Raw genomic sequence first — 20,580 nt, forward strand, 5'->3', positions numbered from 1 at the left:
AACCACATAGTAAGTATAGTCGATCTTAATCTTGTAACATAACATATTATGGTCATTAGAACATTCACCTCCCTCCCATCACATCCACTTACCATGCATACATCCCAACTACCTTCAAAATTCTATAAACGAGTACCCAATTCTAAGATTTTCCCAAGTGAATGCTAAATTTATAAATTGATAGCCAATCTCTCCTTCTATTCACAACCTATGATTAATTTTTTTACTACTACAATAGCTATACATCATAAGTTCCTTCGCTATTTCAAATAATTCTAAATCATCATCATTAATCACTCTCTCAAGTAACTAACATAAAATCTATAAGTGTTTCAACAACCATAGCTAATCATCATAAGAACATACCACCCCCAACACTTACTTAAAGGTTACACGAATACAACCACTTTTTTCACTCAAAAGATACCCTCGCTCTGGCTTCTAAACTTATGACTTCACATCACTAACCTTGGGATCAGCTTACTACTCATAAGGTCATAACACCTTAATTATACAACCTCTCAGGTGAAAATACTATCCAAATATCCAGATACACACTTTGCCCCTTAAGGGAGACATTTGCAATAAAGTTTTGAAAGGGACTGAACACATATCCTAACTCAAGCTGAAAAGAATATTAATAAAGATAGAGGTATACACTTGAATCAATACACTTTGACACACTAATAGACTCCTTTCAAGTCTGTAACACCCCAAAAATAAGTCCCGAGATGCTACATGGTGCTCTGGACTACAAGTAGTCCCTAGCTAACCTTGAAAGATTGCTACTCATTCTGATAACTCAAATAAAGGTAATATAAGCATGCAGTACACTAAAATACTAAAAACATTCTAAACTGAACTAAGTTTAACTACATGAAATGCCTCAAAGTACTTAACTAATAAAAAAAATTGAAGAACTAACACTAAAAAATTGGAATATATTTAATAGTCAGACAAGCCTCAAATGCTACTACTAGAGAGTCGCTGGGACAGACACACAACTAACTTGAATTGTCTAACATAACTAAATAAACTAATTTGGAAAGCTAGAAATCTGAATAACTAGGTTCTCGAACTATGAGGACTCACCACTGTTGGGATGTAGATAGAGATGCTCACGATCAATCACGCTGCTGGAATTGAGCACCTAAAACTTCATTATTAGTCAATGTAGCACATAGATATATATATGGATCAGTACTTTTGGAATGTATTGAGCATGTGGGGGTGAACGCATAAGTAGAAATAATAACTCAATGTTATCAAAATACATAAAATATGCATGCTAAATGTAGATGAATCACATAAGTTGGAATATCTAAAAACTGGAAAAAAATTATAAACATGGATAGAAAAACATACTTCATAAATCTAGTGAGTCATAATATTTAGTTCTAAAAGTTGTACATTTACTCTTTCTGCTAGTGAAATAAGTAGGACTAAAGTCAAGTCCGTTTTCAAATCATTTAGTTAAGTGTAAAGGGACTCACCCTTATATCTGTAAACTAAAAGCTAAAATATCATAGCTAATGACTTATGCAAAACAATATCTGATTAAAATCGTGAGCCTTTACACTTAGTTTCTAAAATCTTTTTGTTGTTCTTTTCTATTACAATTACTCTAATGTGTAGGGAATTCTTTTAAAAACTATTCTGTAAAGCTTTACTATTAGGGAGGTTCTTCTAATCGACATACACTATGTGATCTTTCATAGTATCCAACGTTTAGTTCCCTTATGGGAAAACCTCACTTTGAGAAAAGGTGTCATACTCTTTCCAAGGAGTATAACCTAATCTAAGTGATCACAATCTATATCTGTATCCATATACAAATGGAATATAATCTAAATATTTACCTAAGTTGGCTCGTAGTTCTAGAGAAGTCGGATGCACTAAACCCACATGTCTTGCTCGGTTCTAAATTCTACTCCTTTTTATCTGTATGCTCATTTTGTAGGAAATCCATTTTAAAACCAACATAAGGGTTTACAATGAAAACCAGTTATGCATCTATTTACTTTAAACTATAATCAAAACTGTGATCATAACTATAATCAAAACTGTAAAGCAGATTCCATATCTTGGCTGAGGATCAAAAGTTCAAATATTTTCTGAAAAATCAGAATGTAAACTAATCACGAGATACTTAAAGGCATCATCTTCTTGAAATATCAGTACTCACACTTAGGGCTTAAAACCCATGATCAAAATCATGTCAAATTATCATAAAGTCATGCTCAATAATCAAAATCTTAAAATTCTTCCATAATTACAGTCAAGATAGTGAAATTTAATTTCTAATGTATATAAAATTATCTCAGATGCATAAACATGCAAAAGTAGAGAGGTAATTCAACATTTAACCACTTGAAACATCAACATCTTAAAATAATGATAATTAGGTATGAACCCTAAACTGTAAATCATTTAAATTCAACTTTGAAAACTAGTGTTTGGAATATCACATTCCCTTACTCTAAGATGATGATAGCCGGATCTATGGTCTATCTTGGAGAAGTAACTTGATCCTTGGAGTTGATCGAATAGATTATCAATCCTAGGAAGAGGATACTTGTTTTTTATTGTGACTTTATTCAGCTAACGATAGTCAATGTACATTTGCAAAGAACCATCTTTCTTTCACACAAATAGGATGGGAGCGCCCTATGGAGAGACACTGGGCCTTATGAAACCTTTATCTAAGAGTTCTTTAAGATACTCTTTTAATAATTTAATCTCGGATGGAGCCATATAATATGGGGAATAGAGATGGGATAAGCATCTAGGAGAAGGTCAATACCAAATTTTATTTCCCTATCGGGAGGCTAGCAAATTTTTAGGAAATACTTCATAAAACTAATTGACTACACGGACTGACTGAACTATTAGAGCCTCAAACCTAGTGTCTTTGACTCGACCTAGATGATAGATGCACCCTTTTGAGATTAACTTCCTAGCCTTAAGATAGGATATAAAATAACTTTTAGGAGACGCTGAATTACCTTTCTACTCAAAAACTCGCTCATCTGGAAACTGAAACTTCAGTACTCCAGTGCGACAATCTATATATACATAACAGGAATGGAGCCAATCTATACCAAGAATAAGGTCAAATTTGAACATATCTAACTCTATTAAGTCTTCTAATATGATCTTAGAAAGGACAGTGATAAGATACTTTCTGTAAATCTATTTGGCAACACTAACTCACCCACTGGTGTAGAAACCAAGAAGGGCTTAGAAAGATTTTCAGTACCTACTTCAAAATTTACTACAATTAGTGAGAGAAACTCGAACTTGGGTCTAACAACACATAAACATCAAGATGAAAGACATGATGCATACCAGTAACAATATTTGGTGAACTCTTCTTCTCCTGAAGGGATGATAAAGAATAAAATCTATTTTGGTGCTAACCACCACTGGTACTGGATGATGCACCCTAAGGAGGTACCAGGCGGCTTAGAGGAGCTAGTGTACTAGTAGCCTAAGTGTAGGGCCAAGCATCCATGTTTCCCTGCTTGGCATGCGACACTTTTTAATTCCATGACCCAACTTACCACAACCATAACACCCTTTCTATCCCAGCAATCACTCACTAAGATAATTCTTACCATACTTAGAATATGGAGGATAATTGGGTTTTCCACTCACACTATTCTAAGATCTATACATAGAAGTCTTTTCCCACTGCTCCTTCTTATACCTAGGGGAAGGATCACTGGCTGAAAACGAGGCTGGCATAAATGAATGACTCTAAAATTGCAAATGATTTCCCTCTCCAAACTTAGTCTAGCTATAATCAAACTACTCAGTTCTAGCCTTTTTATTTCCCCTCTCTCTCTCTTTTAACTTTTTTCCCTCAATCTGCTGTACATAAATTATCAGTCTAACAAGATCCATATCCCAATAAGCATGGAAGTCCTACACTCCTTGACTACCAAACCAGATACTCCAGTGACAAACTTACTGATACTAGCCCTAGGGTATGCCATCGTATTAGGGGAAAACTTAGCCAACTCATTCAACTTAAGGCAGTAATCCTTCATTATCATCAAGCCCTACCTCAAGTTAACAAACTCCTTTACCTTAGCTTCTCTTATTTTATTCAGAAAGAACCTATCTAGAAATGCATCCTGGAGCACCTGCCAACTCATAGGAGTTGCATTCTCACCTTTACCATTCTTCCATAAAACCACCGAATCATACGCTACATCTTTCAGCCTATAAGATGCCAACTTTGCACTCTCCTATTCAGTAACATGCATAATTTGGGTGATCTTTCTCACCTCATCCAGGTAAAGTTATGGGTCCTCACCTATCTTTGACCCAAAAAACTCAGGCGGATTCATCCTTATAAAGTCATGAATTTTGGCTGCTGCTAAATCCCCATTTTTCTGAAGTGGGAATACCGCCTGATGGTTTCCCTAAACATTAGCAGTTACAACTTGGGTCAATGCCTGAAAGGCAGCTTGAAATTTAGCATGGGATACATTCTCATTCAGAGGGTCAGCAGTCTAAGGTGACTGGTTATCATTTCTACGTACATTAGCTCGGCGAGGAGGCATTTTTAACTGTCATGCAAGAGCATAAGTTAAAGCAGATAGAGACACTATAAGCATGATCGATCATGAAATAAAGAGATAATTTCCTAAAAATATCCCGTAACCTCTTACTCATAAATGTGGCGCGCTTCACACCCATGATCAAGACTTTACATAACATAGCTTGTCTGAATCCCTAGGACTTATAACCTTAGACTCTAATACCAAGTTTGTAACACTCGGAAAATGAGTCCCAAGATGGTACACGATGCTCTGGACTGCAAGTAGTCCTAAGCTAACCCTGAAAGCCTGCTACTCATTTTGATGACTCAAATAAAGGTAATATAAGCATGTAGTACACTAAAATACTAAAATACTATCTGAACTGAATTGAGTTTAACTGCATGAAAAGTCTAAAGTTACTTAACTAAGAAAAATAAAATTTGAAGAACTAACACTAAAAAACTACAATGTATCTAATAGTCGTACAAGCCTTTAATGCTACTACTAGAGAGTCGCTGGGATAGACCCCCAGCTGACTCAAACTATCTAACATAACTAAATAAACTAATCAGGAAAGCTAGAAATCTGAATAACTGGGCCCCTGAACTATGAGGACTCACCACTGTTGGGATGTAGATAGAGATGCTCATGATCAATCACGCTGCTGGAATTGAGCACCTGAACTTACATTATGAGACTATGTAGCACATAGACATATATGTGGATCAGTACTTTTGAAATGTACTAAGAATGTGGGGGTGAATTCATAAGTCAAAATAATATCTCAACGTTATCAAAATCCATAAAATATGCATGCTTAATGTAGCTGACTCACATAAGATAGAATATCTGAAAACTAAAAGAAACTCATAATTATGGATAGCAAAACATACTGCATAAATCTAGTGAGTCATAAAATTTAGTTTTAAAAGTTGCACTTTTACTCTTTCTACTAGTGAAATAAGTAGGACTGAACTCAAGTCCGTTTTCAAATCATTTAAGCTAAGTGTAAAGGGACTCACCCTTGTATCTGTAAACTAAACGCTTAAATCTCATAGATAATGACCTATGCAAAACAATATCTGATTAAAATCGTGAGCCTTTACACTTATTTAATAAAAGTTTTTTTGTTGTTCTTTTCTATTACAATTACTCTATTCTGTAGGGAATTCTCTTAAAAACTGTTCTGTAAAGCTTTACTATTAGGGAGGTTCTTCTAACTGACATACACCATATGAGCTATCATAGTTTCCAATGTCTAGTTCCCTTATGGGAAAACCTCACGTTGGGAGAGGTGTCATACTCTTGCCAAGGAGTATAACCTAATGTAAGTGATCACAATCTGTATCTGTATCCATATACAAATGAAATATTAACTAAATTTGTACCTACATTGGCTTGTAGTTTTAGAAAAGTAGGATGAGATAAGCCCACACTTCCCATTTGGTGATAAATTCTACTCCCTTTACTCTGTGTGCTCATTCTATAGGAAATCCACTTTAAAACTAGCATAAGGATTTACAATGAAAACCAGTTATGCATCTGTTTACTTTAAACTGTAATCAAAACTGTGATCATAACTATAATCAAAACTATAAAGTGGATTCCATATCTTAACCAAGGATGAAAAGTTCAAATCTTTTCTAAAAAATCTAAATGTAAACTAATCATAGGATGCTTAAAGGGATCATCTTCTTGAAATATCAATACTCATACTTAGGGCTTAAAACACATGATCAAAATCATGTCAAATTATCATAAAGTCATGCTCAATAATCAAAATCTTGAAATTCTTGCATAATTCAAGTCAAGATAGTGAAATTAATTTTCAGTGTATATAAAATCATCTCAGACTCATCAACATGCACAAGTAGAGAGGCAATTCATTATTTAACCACTTGAAACATCAACATCTTTAAATAATGATAATTGGGTATGAACCTTAAAATGTTAATCATATAAATTCATATAAATTCAACTTTAAAAACTAGTTTTTGGGCACAAGGATGAAAGAGGATCCTTGTTCATAACGCCACATACCTTTCTTGATGAATTGAATGTAAAACCCTGAACCTTTGACTCTCTAATGGTGTTCTTGAAGCTTATTCTTGAAGTTCTTGAACCCAAAACTTTGGATTATAAGCTTTCTTAGAGTAGGAGTTATGAGATTGTTCTTGATTCTTGAAGCTAGGGTATTGTTCTTGGAGAAGAAAAATTTGAATAATGAAGCATCTATGCTATTTGGAGATAAAATCGTGTGTTTTGAGCGGATTTGGGTGAGGGTAAATGACTCAAATGCCCCCCATAACCCGTCATTTAACACACAAAAACTAGGCACTAGTGAAATCAGCGATGCATCACGTCACTCACTGCAATGCGATTAGCGATGCATCACGTCTTCTACATCGATGCGGCCATCAACATGACACAGAGATATTGCATCGAGGTTCTATTTTGGCCAACCAAACATGCCCAATCCTTCTCCAAAAATTCTGAAACTCACCCCAAAGGTACTATGGACTACCCTGGTCATGAAACAACTTAGAAATTGACATTCCAAGGTCAGAAAGGTCGAGAATAAATTCATCAAAATTTAAAGGCCAAAAGTGAGACTAAGTCTTTAACACTTAGCTAAAATTTCAGGTCCTAAGTCTCTCATATTCCTCTTTTAAGCTTAAATAAACTAGATAGAATGCGAGGTATTACAAAGTCCTTGTGATATGTCAGAACTTTTTGATTACTAAATTAGAAAGGAAGGAATTTGGATAACATTCATATGGATAAAACTATTGCAAAATCTAGAAGATGAAAGAATAAGAAACATTTACTAAGTGCACGGTTGCCTTCTGATTATTAATGTGGTGCACAACACACCCATAATCAAGATTCTACTAGACACGACTTCCTAGACACCCTGGGACCCTAAATCGTGCTCTAATACCAAGATTGTCATAACTTAAACTATGGCCCTGTCCGTGACGGGAATCACAAACCAATGAAGTCCTGAGATGACCCCTTAGCATTATATCATAAGCATAGTCATAAGTAAAATTATTGAAATAAGCCCCTAAAATACAAAGTTCAATATTTAAAATAAAGTAATATACGGAATCTGAAGCACAAAATTCAAAACAAAAACTCAACACCATCTATGAAGCCTCTAACTTTAAGAATAACACTTAAGTCGGGACATGGCTTCGACTATGAAATAAAAACATAAAATAATAGATCGAAAAGAAATGAACAATTTCTTTTTGGGTGATGGAGGGATCACCACTTCTCACTAGCTGTCTAATAAATAATGGTCCACCTAACACCGCATAGGGTCATAAGAAAATATCTCTGAACCTACATCATAAAATAATGTAGTATCTGGGGACGATCAGTATGGCGAGTACTGACATGCAACTTAAAGAAAGGGATAAAATATGCAATTTATCAAAATCAGTCATAAAGCATATATTCAACAATCATAAATGTAATAGGATGCGAGGGTAGGAGAAAGGGATATGTTACATGATTATTTAAAAATTAGTCCAAAACTACATATCTTCCACCATCATCTACTTACCTACGAGCTATATGTGTCGAAAACTCGCCCAACCGATAGGTTCCAGTCCATATTGGCCGTATATACTAAAGGTTAGGCACAATTCACCAATAGACTAAGCCATCATACATATTGTCCTCGTGCTAAGGACTATCCTCATTTTGAGGATACTCTCTAGTCGTCCAATTAAGGTATGACACCCCTATGCCAGCAAATATAGGTTTTAGGCATTGGTCACGAGGACATATGCCTTTGTGGTGAAGCTATATAATTCCCTTTAGAGACCAATTAAAATACTTTTCACATAACATTATCATGGATTCATTCATTAGGCATATTTATATTGGAATCCTTATACCAAGACTTACAAGCTGTTCATATCATGCCAAAAAAACCTTATCATAAAACATTAACGACTCCACAACCCTATACTTCAAAATCATAATCATATTTATCATTAAAGTGCATAAAAATATCAAAGAAAGTCAATGATCAACACTTCTAAAAATTTTGAAGATGGGGTATAATCTCTGTTCATTATCTTAATGCAAAGATTTTTCAAAGGACTTGAAAGTCATAGCTTTAGTCATTCATAGTATTCAACACCTTAAAATTCAAGAAATGCAATGAATACTTTCAATCATTATGTTTAAATCATCAAAATCCTTCACAGGTGGTTAGAAATAACATGTAAAAAAAGGAAATATCAGTATTTAATATGTGTAGTAACAATTCTCAAACCCAAATAAGTAAAAATGATGCACAATTCACACTTTATAATAATAATTTAAGGGAGTGTTCAACATGTCTTTTTGATAGAAGGACTTTGAGAAGAACTTAAATTTAAAGCCTTGGAAGTTGAACTTTGTGGAGGCATCATTATTTGGTGTTCTTGAGGGTTTGAGAGAAGAGAAATTCATGTATCTGGGTTATGGGATGAGGGAAAACATGTTAGCATTATTTATATAATAATTTAGGATGTAAATGATTAGTTTACCTTAAAAAACTAAAGTGAAACATGAGTTTTAGCATCTCTGAGAACATAGGCGTACCACGCCCTTGACGTAGAACAAATAGGGAGTGCTACACTCTTACTGTGGAGTACTCAGGGCATACCATACTTTTATCATGGAATACTCAGGTTGTGCCACACTCTTATTGTGGACCCTCACTGGGTCGCTCATGAAAATGCTCATAATTTTTCACTTCGGTATCAGGTTAAGGTGAACTTACATGTGTTGGAAATAGGAATCAATTATATTTCATTTGGTGGGTCTTGAAATCCAAAAATCAATGTAGCCTAAAAGTTATATATGTATAAATTTGAATCTTATAAGATCGAATACCAAAATTCAATCGATAACAAATGTTCTTAAATAAAGTTTGCTCTAAGTATTTTCTATGAACATTCTTCACATCAAAAGCACTTTATACACTAGGTAAATGATAATGAAACTTATATTTACATAGAATTCATTGGGTTTGGGTTTATTCACATAAAAATGATGGTTCAAATTCTATCCTAAAATATGTGGGGTGTTACACAAGAATAGGTAGAGACAAATTTTTTATATCACAGAAATGAGTTTTGTCAAAAGTCATGTGCTGAGAAGCACCTTAATCAATAATCAAAAAATGATTTAAAGTTTTAGAGAAGAAAGTGAAAGCATGAATAACATATGAGCATTTATTGGTGTATTAATCCACACTAACCATAAGAAAGTGAAAGCATAAATAACATATGAGCATTTATTGGTGGATTAATCCACACTAACCATATTGGAAATGGCATTAGACTCAGAACCACAAGTTGTAGACCTTAAATGCATATTCTAAAACATTTGAATAAGCTTCTCACACTGATCTTTGGAAAAGGATTAGCTATTAATCAAACCTGCCATTGGACCAACATTATTTAAATCTTGTTCTCCTACATACATGTTAGATCATTGACTAGCATACGAGGATTTTCTTGGTTTATTGAAATTAAAATGTTGTAGATAACCAATCAGTTTGTAGCATTGCTTCTTAAGATGATCAAACTTTTTATAATATTTGTAGAATTAATCTGACTTTCTCTTGTCATTAGTAGTAATTGGAGAATTCTGTCCGTTCTCACCTGAGTTCCTCTATGTATTCCACTTTTTAGCATTGCTTCATAAGGAAATGAATGTTGAAGAATCAGAGATTAAAGTAGGTTTAGAGTGTATCTCTTTCTGTGATTCCTCATGCAGAATAATAGCATAAGCTCAAGCAGTGGAATGTAGAGGCCTCATTATTAATATGTTGCCTCTTACCCAGTATAAATATCATTAAGCCTCATTAAAAATTGAATAAGCTAGTGATTTTTTTTCATTTTAATGTTATGAGTTTTAGCTCCACAATTGCATTCATAGTTACGAATCATAAAAGTGTTCAATAATTTTAATTGATCCCAGATTTCCTTTTAATTTAGTAAAATAAACTGCTACATCAGTGCTTCCTTAACTAATGTTGTTCAATTCTCTTTAAAGATGAAAAATCTTGGTTCTATATGCCTGTTGATATCTTTATTTAAACTTATTCCATAGTTCACTTGTTATTTGAGATTATTATGGCACAATCTACAATATCCTTGCTCAGAGAGTTTAAAATCTAAGCAATGACCATGTTATTCTACCTTTTCCATTGAAGAAGCAAAGATGAATCAGAAGATGGACAAACACAAGGTCTATTGATAAATGCAGGTTTATTCATGGCAGAAAGTAAGATGAGGACATCACTTTTTCAGTTTCCATAACATGATCCATCAAATATTGCATTGATCAAGATCATCCCTTGGTTATCAGAAGATGAGATAAAATAGGAATGACATCGATCAATTTGTTGTGAAGCAACAAGTTTTGTAGAAGATCCCTCAAATGAGTAACTTTGGGAATCATCTACTAGATTAGGGGTATTAGGATCATCCTCTAGATTTTTCATTTAGAAAAGAAGATAAAAAAGAAAGAAAAGTGTACGGAGTGTTAGCCTATAACTATTGCTCTAATACAATAAGAAAAATAATAAAAAAGGTGACTGATTTGCTGAGAGAAATCTCTATTTTCTATGTATTATGATGTATAAGATCTTGTCATACTAATCATGAATCATATACTTGAAAATCATGGGTTCATTATAAACTAAGACCATAACGTCAAATTATGTAAAACTCGTGTAATTCATGCCAAATCATGAATCAAAAATATGAAAATTTTATTTAAACTAGGCTTATATCCTGTACATGTTTGAAATTCATGATTTTTCATGCTAAATTAGGCCAAATTATGCTAAATCATATTAAAAACTTGAAAATTCTTGTAAATTCATATTCATGTCATACACTTGTTTTAAATTTTGGGCTGAATCATGTTAGAGAAAAAAACTTAGCTTCAATTCATGATTTAAATCATGAAATCATACCAAGGACATATAATTCTTGTAGATTCGAAAGGTTCAATATCAATTTATCAGCATTTCATGAACATTTCATCAAATCATAACAGGAATTTGAAAACATGTGAATAAGAATGCAATTAAATCATGGAGTTTATAAACGTTATCAAGCACGTAGAAAAACTAATAAATGAAATATAAGAATTTGAATTTAAAGCTTTGGGGTTAAAACCTAACACAAGAATACATATTCATGAAATTTAAAATCTTTAGTTTGGGCATAAGGAAGAAAGGATTGGGCATAAGGACGAAAGGATTATCATTGTTGAAGCCCCCACATACCTAGTCTTATGGATTTCTGCAAAGAAATCTTAAATTTGGAGCCTCAGGATTTAAATTTTAAGAGAAACCCTTCTTTGGGCATTCTTAAGAGTTAGAGAGAAGAGTGAACAATGATTTGTGAGTTAAGTATTGAGGTAAAACATTTTTGAATAACTTATAAGGTCATTTGGGATCAGAAGGACCAACTTACCCTGAAAAAATAAGTTAAAAAGGAGTTTTCAACATCTGGAGACCACCCAGCGTGGCACGCTAGCCCGAGCACCAAATAGCTTCATGGCACATTGATATTGTTCCAAAATAGCTCCATGGCAAGAAGATATTATCGACCCCTACTGTTTCAAAGTCCTCATCTTTGCCACTCGACATGGCAAAGATCATCTCTTGTTAATTGGTCATAACTTTTAGGTACAATGTCAGATTAAGGTAAAACTGAATGCATTGGGAATGAGACTCAAAGACCTTTTATTTTGTGGGTTTTAAGATCCAAAACAGATTAGAACCTAGGAATTATACTTGTTTGAATTAGACTATAAATAGATTTTATATAATGATTCATTCAATAAAAAAGCTTTCAACTTAGCTATGAGCCAGAAGTTACTCATGGCCTTAATTCACGTCTAAGGCTCTTCACACACAAAGAAATTGATCTTAACACCTATATAAAATTAGAAATAATTAGATTTGAGTCTTTACACCTTTGATGAACGGATTGATTCTTAACTAAAAAAATTAGTGTTACAGCTCATCTTTTGGAATTATGAGTGATGAAAGTGATACAACAATCGGAGCTATACTGGGATAAAAAATATAAAATTTGTAAGCCTATTTACCATCCCAGTAGAACCCTCGATGAAGCTCAAAAGAATTATCCTACAACTGAGAAAGAACTATCGAGAGTAGTATTTGAATTTCGTAAGTTTTGTTCCTATCTCATAGGAACCAAAATGATAGTTTTCACACATCATGCAACCTTAAAATAGTTCTTAGCAAAGAAAGATGCTAGACCTAGATTGCTAAGATGGATACTTCTTTTTCAAAAATTTGACCTTGAAATTAATGATAGAAAGGGATCAGAAAACTAGGTAGCCGATCATCTGTCATGTTTGAAAGATTTTCCTACCGAGACACTAGATATAAATGAGGAATTTCTCAATAAGCATATAAATTGAATTACAACTGCTTTAAATCAACCACCTTGGTTTGTTGATATCACAAATTATTTACTTGGATGCTAGATTTTAAAATATTTTTCTTCTGAACAAGAAAAAAATCTTAAAAAGAAATAAGAAATTACTTCTGAAAAACCTTTACTTATTTAATTTTTGTGCAAATGACATGATAAGGCGATGTGTATGAGAAACAATAATTAGCAACATCCTAAGTCACTATCATGATGAATTTGTAGGAGGACATTATGGAGGAAAAAAGACAGTAACTAAAGTGCTAGAAGGTGAATTTTCTAGCCCTATTTATTCAAAGATCAAGACAATGTGTTGGTACTTGTGATGAATGCCAAAGAAGTGGTAAAATTTTAAAAACAGATGATATTCCTCATAACTCTATTCTTATGTGAGAAATATTTGATGTTTGGAACATCAATTTATGAGTTCTTTTTCTCCTTCTAACAGTTGTGAAATTTACTTGTGGTTGACTATATTTTTAAAAAGGGTAGAGACAATGAAACTCGTTATGTTAACTGACAATTTGCTAATTTATTATCAAGACATGGAGTAACTCATAACATAAGAACTTCATATCATGCTCAAACAAGTAGACAGGTAGAGGTATCTAATAGAGAATTGAAAAAGAATTTAAAAAAAAAAATGGTTCCTCTAAAAAATATTGTTCTTTAAAATTAGATGATGCTTTATGGACATATAGAACTACTCTAAAAACCCCAATGGACATATCTCCTTATAGACTAGTATTTAAAAAATCTTGTCATTTGCCTATGAAATTAGAACACAAAGCATATTGGGCTATAAACTTTTTTGAATCTAAATTTGTCAAATATAGGTAAGAATCAATTGTTGTGTCTTGATGAATTGGAGGAATTCAAACTTGAAGCATATGAAAATTCTAAATTGTATAAAGAAAAGAAAAAATGATGGAATGATAACCTCATCCGTCATTAGAAATTTAAGCTAGAGATCACATTTTATTGTACAACAACCGATTGAGACTATTTTCAGAAAAATTCAAGCTACGTTGGGTAGGGACACTCATTATAACAGAAGTGACCCCTTGTGGTGCCATTGAAATACAATATATAGATGGACTAGAAAAAGTCAGTGAACAGTCATCGTTTGATGCCTTATGTCATGGAATTTTTTGACAAACATGCTTCAACTATCCTTTTTTACTTAAATAAAAAAAAATGATAAATAAATCGAGCTAATGACATTAAACTAAGAACTATTTCTTGTTCCTTCTTTCCTATTTTAAATATCTATTAGTAGTCAGGAGTGCATTTTTCCTTTTAAGTATATTTTAAATCACGTTATATAAAAAAGTTTTTCCATATTTATGTGTTTACGTTTCTTAATATTATAATATATATACTTTTTTATCTCAACTTAGATTTGATAAAACAAAGAAGCTCTAAAGAGCAAGAAATGAATAAATACAATCAGAATTTGAGAAAAACTTCACAAACTCTGAAAAAATAAATAAATTAGGAAAGTTTTATCATTTCTTTTACTTCTAAATTATTTGTCATGGGGACATGACATTATTTAATTGTGGGGTAGAGAAACATAATATTAATATATATGTATATTTTTCTTTAGTTACAAAAAGTAAATCTTTTTTATACTTTTAGTAAAAAATAATTGAAAAAAAAAAGTTGCTTTATTCATAAAGTAACTTATTTTATGTACTTTCATGAAATTCTTGGTTCGGTTAGCGGTCACCACTAAAGCAACACTTTGGCGCTTTAAGTGGTTTTCTCTTTAGATACCTATTGGTGCTTAAGCACCTTCCGCTCTAGCCATTAATTGACCGCTTAAGCAGCAGCCCAACTAATACTTTGTACCAACAAAATTGAAATTTGTTAAGTTTTCGACTGGATCCTCGGAATTCAGTTGGAAAGCGATAAAAATAAAGCATCTATACTCCTAGGATATTTTCAACGTTCCAAACTCAATAAAAAAGTTGAATTTTTGAAAAAAGATTGTTTTCAATAAATTAACCTCCAAGATCCTTTTTTAACTATTTTTCAAATGACAGATAGAGATATAAAACAATGGTTCCGAAACTAGACCAACCATGCTACAAACCAAAATTTGACATTTCAAATCTAATAAAATCGTCCAAATCATAATTCGACATGCAAAATATCATATGTTGATCAAAGTCAACTATATGACTTTTAAAGCTTTTAGAAATAACAAATTCACCTAAATCATTTTTGACTGCATCTGGGATTGTGCCAACCATCCCCACACCACTAAATCAATATGTAGAAACTATAGAAAAAGTCAAAATGATCAAAATACATAAGAATCAAGATTCATAAGTCAGGTCATTATAGTTTCCAAATAATCTCCTATGTATGCCCCTGGATCGAGAAGTTTACTTTTCTATAAATTAAGAGTCAAAGACTTGGCCCATTTCTATTCCTTCTTATCGTATGGCACCATCAGTGTTGAGAGAGTTAAAGTCTCAAATACAAGAGTTTTTAGAAAAGGATTTTATTTATCCTAGAGTTTCTTCTAGGGGTGCACTAATTTTGTTTATAAAAAAGAAGAATGTTAGTTTGAAAATATGCATAGACTACTGCCAATTGAATAAGGTAACCATCCGCAATAAATATTATTTAATAGTTGACCTATTTTATCAGTTACAAGGGGACACTGCATTATCCAAAATTGACTTGTGGTCGAGTTACTATCAACTCAAGATTAGGGAGGAGAATATCCCAAAGACTGTATTTCAAACTCATTATGGGAACTATGAATTCCTAGTTATGTCTATTTCATATGTTAGTTATCCGCATATCCGCACCCCCTTACAAATGGTATCAAAGCCCAGTTATTACGCACAGATAATACACAGGTACGTTGGTGGTTAACAAAGAAAATACAAAATTCAGTTACAACAAAAGAGATTCGGAGACTAGTCTTGAATATATTAAATTTCACATTTATAATTGAAGTAATTAGTACTAACAAAAATGTTGTTGCAGATTACATATCAAGACAAAGCTACACCGACTGATATAATAGAAGAAGATACTCTAGAAAAAATACTCAACACCCTAACTACGCTTTCAATGAAAGTAGAAAGTATGGGTAATGAGATAGAAAAGCTAAAGGCTAATGAAGATAAACTGAAGTCTATAGCTACAAATCAGCTAACTCAGCAGTGTACAGAGCTATGTCGATCGGAAGACATTAAAGTTCTGATTCTTTAATTTTTCTAAAAGCTTTTCTGTTTTTAAAATGGTCTTCTCATAACTAATTCAATCCAATTTAAATTTAAACATAAATTCGGTGCGGATATGCGGATAACTAACATATGAAATAGATCTATTATATGTATAGACACTCCATAAAACCCATAACGTTACCTTCAGATGATTTATTCCAATTCAAAAGAACTACGACAAGTAGATATGGAAGATGTTAGGCAATGGATAATGACATTACTTAACCCAGAAAAACAATCTACTGCAAGAGCAATTAAGAAATGATTTATTTCAGACGGATTATTGACAAGATATTGTAAGATAATTGGACACAAATATCCAGACCATCAATGTTCAAGATGTAACGGAGAAGATAATATTATCCCAAAAGTCCACCTATACATTACAGTACAATTAGGATAAATTATTATACAGAAATCTGTAACTCTGCAATTACTAAAAACAAGGAATTAGAAATAAATAATATAGATGTTGAAGAGACAGATAATTATGATTCAGAAGATAGTGAAACATATACAGAAATATTAACAAATACAAAAAATTTAGAAATCAATGAAAAACAAGAAGTAATTAATGAAGAAAACTTAGAAAATATCAACACAGAAATAAATACTCTTGATAAAAAAGAAAATGAAAATATAATACCTAAGAATAATAGACATGTTTTTTCCTATATATAAATTACTTTTTTAATGTACCTATTTTACCATTACATTATCAATTTATTTGCTTTAATTATTTGAAATATATGACTTTTTTCCTTAAATCTCTATATAATAAATTTATCAATTAAAAAATTAATATTATTTCTAAGATGAGAAAACTAAAGTGAAAAATAATTGTGTATATAAGTTAATGATGTTCTGTAATGAAATAAATGAGGAGAATAAAAAAATTTAAGAGAGACGTTGTCTACACGTGAATTTTGACCCTCCTCAAACTTGATTCTTCATTTTATTGCGTTAGTTTTAGTTAGCCTTCTCTTTCTTTACAAGTTCATGAATTAAAAAATAGTGACAATTCAAATGATGTCACTTGATGCGATTTCATTGATCCAAAAAGTGTTATTCAATTTTGATTAACTTTTATTTTGTTCTTGCCCACCAAGATTTGCTATGTTATAATACTCGTATGCACATCCTAATCAAATTACACTTTCATCACATGAGTCTTTCCCTAAGATAAAGAAATAAATAAACTACTCTTATCATGCATCTCCCTCCATATATGCTAACACCCTTCATTCACTAGTCTCCTACAATATCAAAAAATTGTTAGAGAAAGATTCCACCTCTCTCACCAATGGGTGTCTGGACACCTCCAACAGCACCAAACTTTTCATGCTCATTAATTTCTAGCTCAGTGCATCTAATACCATATTGGCTTTGCCTGAGTGATATAGGATAAGATGTCATAGTCTTTAATCAGCTTCATCCAACTTTTATGTCTTAGATTTAGATTCCTCTGGGTGAGCACGTGTTGACGGCTGAAACTTTTTATGAAAGCTTTACACTTTATCCCATAGTGATAGTGCCTCCAAAATTTTAAATAAAATACCATAGCAGTCAATTTTAAATCATGCGTAGGATAGTTTTTTCTCATAAGGCTTAGTTTTCCTGAAGCATAAGATATCTCGTTCTAATCCTACATCAAAACAACATCTAAATCCAACCATGAAGCATTACAATATACAATGCAATTCTTACCCACAATAGGCAATGTAGGAATCATAGCTGAGTTCATTAAAATTTTAAACTTTTGGAAGCTCTCCTTACACTTGTCATCCCACACAAATGGTACTTCCTTTTGAATAAGGTAGGTTATATGTGAAGCAATAGAAGTAAATCCTTTAACAAATCAACAATAATAACTAGTCAAGTTCAAAAAATTCCTAATTACAATCACATTTGTTGGTCTAGCCCAATTCCTAACAGTTTCACCCTTCAGCGAGTCTAACATAACGCTTTCCTTAGAAATCATGTGATGCAAAAATAGGGCTGAAGAAAGCAAGAACACACACTAAGAATATTTATCATACAGTTGCTTCTTCTTGAGCAACCCCAAAATCGTACACGAAATAAAATAAATTTAACAATGACTTAAAAACTCCATTTTTCAGGCTCATGAAAGTAGTTTGGGCATGGTCAATCGAAGAATCAAGAAGACAAGCATGCCAGCTGGAAGATAAGATAAGAAGCAATAATGGAGATATGAAAAAGCAGTAGATACGACAACGAGAAGATATCAACGGAGTAATAATAGAAGACAAGATATTAAATTTTACGTAAAATTGTTGTATAGATTTTAGCCTTTTTGACTTTTTTAGGCTATAGCACTAATTCTTGTAGCCTTTTTAGCCTTATAGACTATCTATTTCATATGTTAGTTATCCGCATATCTACACCCCCAACAAATGGTCTCAGAGCACAGTTATTTAAAAATCATATCACTAGCATATATATGTTTGTTAGCATTTATGTTAGAATTTATGTTTAAATTTAAATTGGATTGAATTAGTTATGAGAAGACTATTAAAAAATAGAAAAGCTTTTAGAAAAATTAAAGAATCATTAATTAGTAATTATTCAGAATATATAAGTCTAAATAAAATAAAAGAAAACACACAAAGATTAGTCTACCTAATTACCTTAATATCTAGTATTGAAGAAAAATTAATAATCCATTTAAAATCTAGAAGAATGAGACACATACCACCTAATTATGATAAAATTAGATTTACATATCCACCAAGATATTATAAATATGGTTTAAATGAATAAAGTACAAAAATACAAAGAATTAAAACAAATTATTTCTGAAAAACGTAAAGAATTAAAAATAAGAATAGAAAGACTACATTATAATATATTTGCCGGAGTTAGTGAAAACTCAATAAATACACAAAAAGATGAAATATCAAAATTAGAATCACAAATAGATAGTTTAGAATATATATATATCAACATGACTATTTGCAATAAAATGAACAAAGAAGAATTTATAATAGATGAAAAAATATATGAAAATCACGAAGGATTAAAAATAAAAATAATATTTTCTAATCTAGGAAGAAGATATAAGAAAATAGGTGAACATTTATATCTAATGTTAAAAAAAAAAGATTTAAAATTAGAAGATAAATTGATAGTTATGGTAAGAATAAAAAGAGAAAATGAAGAAATAGATAGGAAAAAGTAAATAGAAAAAATTAAACAACAAACTACAGAAGAAAATACGAAAAATAGAAGAAACTAAAAATAGTAGGATTGCTAAATTAGAAAAAGAACTACAAATGTTAAAGGATTTGTATGAACAAAGACAAAAGGAAAAGGAAGAAAAAGATAAAGAACAAAAATTACTAAACAAGATAAATCAATTTAAGGAAAAATTAGAAATAAAAAATAAGGAATTAGAAATAAATAATATAGATGTTGAAGAGACAAATAATTATGATTCAAAAGATAGTGAAACATATACAGAAATATTAACAAATACAAAAAATTTAGAAATAAATGAAAAACAAGAAATAATTAATGAAGAAAACTTAGAAAATATCAACACAACAATAAATACTCTTGATAAAAAAGAAGATGAAAATATAATATCTAAAACCTCAGAAATAAGAAAACCTACATATTATAAAAATAAGTTTAAGAAATATAATCTAAAGAATGAATATGACAAATGGACACCAAAACAAATAATTAATAAAAATTATAACTTTTTAGACTTAGACTGTGTAATAGATACAAAAAAAAATAATACAATTATGGATAGGATATATGACAAAACAATTATTAGATAATAATATAAACATAACAGATGCACCAGAATATATAGAAAGAACACTAATAGGAATAGTGAAATTATGGTTTTCAAATTTAACTTAAAATAGCAAGAAGATATTAAGAATTAATAAACCTATAGAAGGAACATCATCAACAACTAAACTAACAACTATAGAATTATTAAAAAAATATGAAATAGCTATAAAATATGAATTTGGTAGTATGACAACAATAGAAAAAGAACAAGATGAAGAAAAAGATACAAATAGAAATTTAATGTTAAAATTAGCAATATGTAATATGTGTTATATAGATGAATATACTTGCGCATTTAAAGAATATTATTATAAAGGAGCATATAATATAGAAGAAAGTAAAGAAATAAGAAAATTGTATTTTAATAAATTACCCGAACCATTTAGTTCAAAGATAATAAAGAGTTGGGAAGAAGCAAAAATAGTAGATACTTTAGGAGCAAGAATAAAATTTTTACAACAATGGTATAAA

Source organism: Capsicum annuum, chromosome 6, assembly GCF_002878395.1.
Source record: "Capsicum annuum cultivar UCD-10X-F1 chromosome 6, UCD10Xv1.1, whole genome shotgun sequence".
In the NCBI taxonomy this organism is placed as follows: Eukaryota; Viridiplantae; Streptophyta; class Magnoliopsida; order Solanales; family Solanaceae; genus Capsicum; species Capsicum annuum.